Source organism: Petaurus breviceps, unplaced genomic scaffold, assembly GCF_028583685.1.
Source record: "Petaurus breviceps papuanus isolate PSGF00001 unplaced genomic scaffold, PetGlider_PUasm1.0 90459, whole genome shotgun sequence".
NCBI lineage: Eukaryota > Metazoa > Chordata > Mammalia > Diprotodontia > Petauridae > Petaurus > Petaurus breviceps.
This window is the reverse complement of record NW_027187259.1, coordinates 665,796-667,213: the sequence shown is the minus strand read 5'-3', so window position 1 is coordinate 667,213 and position 1,418 is coordinate 665,796. Positions and strand designations below refer to the sequence as shown.

General features: G+C 50.3%; 1 protein-coding gene across 1 annotated transcript in view; it reads left to right on the top strand.

Moving 5' to 3' along the window:
• The window catches only part of TAF9B (TATA-box binding protein associated factor 9b), a 13,783-nt gene that overhangs the window by 383 nt on the left and 11,982 nt on the right, over window positions 1–1,418 (top strand). The window lies entirely within an intron of this gene.

Sequence of the window (1,418 nt, the reverse complement as noted above, 5' to 3'; positions counted from 1 at the left end):
CGCCTCGCACTGCGGATAGTCCTCCAGCTGTCGGTGTAGCCTTCAGGCTCCTGAGCTTCTGTCGCAGAGGCCTCTCCGCGGCGCCCGCCCCACCCTTTTCCCCCCCCACTCTCCCGAGGGGACCTGTCTGGGCTGTAAGCTGTGCCACCACCCTCCCCCCCATACCCTCCAGTCCCGCCGTCCCCGCAGAGGCTCCTTGGCCGTCCGATTCTCTTTGGGATTTGGGGGGGGGGGGATTTTTTTTTTTTCTTTAATGTTTGACGTTGTCTTTTTCTTTGCATCACGGCCACTACCCGTTGCCCCCCACACCCCGCCCACCTCTGCATAGAACCCACCCTTGCACCAAATAATTACAGTCCAGCAAAACAAATCGACGCATTGACCGATCAGAAAATGAATGCCACTAATGCGGGAATTTGTTTTGCTGGACTATACATCTTGGTTACCAGGGTTGTTATTTTTTTTCCGCTTGCTTTCTCTGTGACGGGCGGTGGGGGGCGGGGGGAGGTGGCGCGGGGGAGGGAGGAGGTGGGCGGGAGAGAAGGCGGATTTTCGTTGATCGGAAAAAAAATAAAATGGCATTTTAAAAAAAGATATTGAAACCATATAGAAATAAATAAAAAGAAAATGAATGTGTACCTCCTTCCAATCTGTCTGTCAGCAAGCATTGATTAATGGCTCGCTAATGCGCTAAGCGCTGCGGATACAAAGGCAAAAAAAAACCAAAACAAAACGACCTGGCTCCTTGCTCTCAAGGAGCCCGCATTCTAATAGGGGGAGACTATATGGGAAAGATCTTGCACAGACAGGCTGCATTGAAGATAAAATGGGAGGTAAGGGCCAGAGGGAAGGCGTTAGCATAGAGAGTGATCGAGAAAGGCCTCCTGCAAAAGGTGGGATTTTAGCTGAGACTTGATAGACGCCATGATTGGTTCACTGCACTGATTGCTATTCAATCTTTCAAGGTTGTTTTCGTTTACATTACTGAGGTCATCCTGTAAACTGTTATCCTCGTTTTGCCTACTTCACCATCATTGTGCCTCTTTCCACAGCCCCTGCGACATTTTTTACCGTTTAGGTCTTTTCTCATCTTTGCCAATCAGATGGGTGGGAGATGAAACCACAGAGTTGTTTGGATTTGGATTTCTCTTATTAGTAATTTGGAGTATTCTTTCATGTGGTGGTTGATCACTTGAATGTCTTTTTTTTAAATAAATTTTTATTGCTATCTTTTTTATATAACCAAAATGTCTCCTAGCAACCCTCCTCCTTCCTTTTCCCCCCTCCCTTCTCCCTCCTCCCCCCCCCCCCCCCCCCCTCCCCCCTCCTTTCTCCCCCCCCCCCTTCCTTCCCCCCCTCCCCCCTCCCTTCTCCCTCCTCCCCCTCCCTCCTCCCCCTTCTCCCTCCCTTCTCCCTCC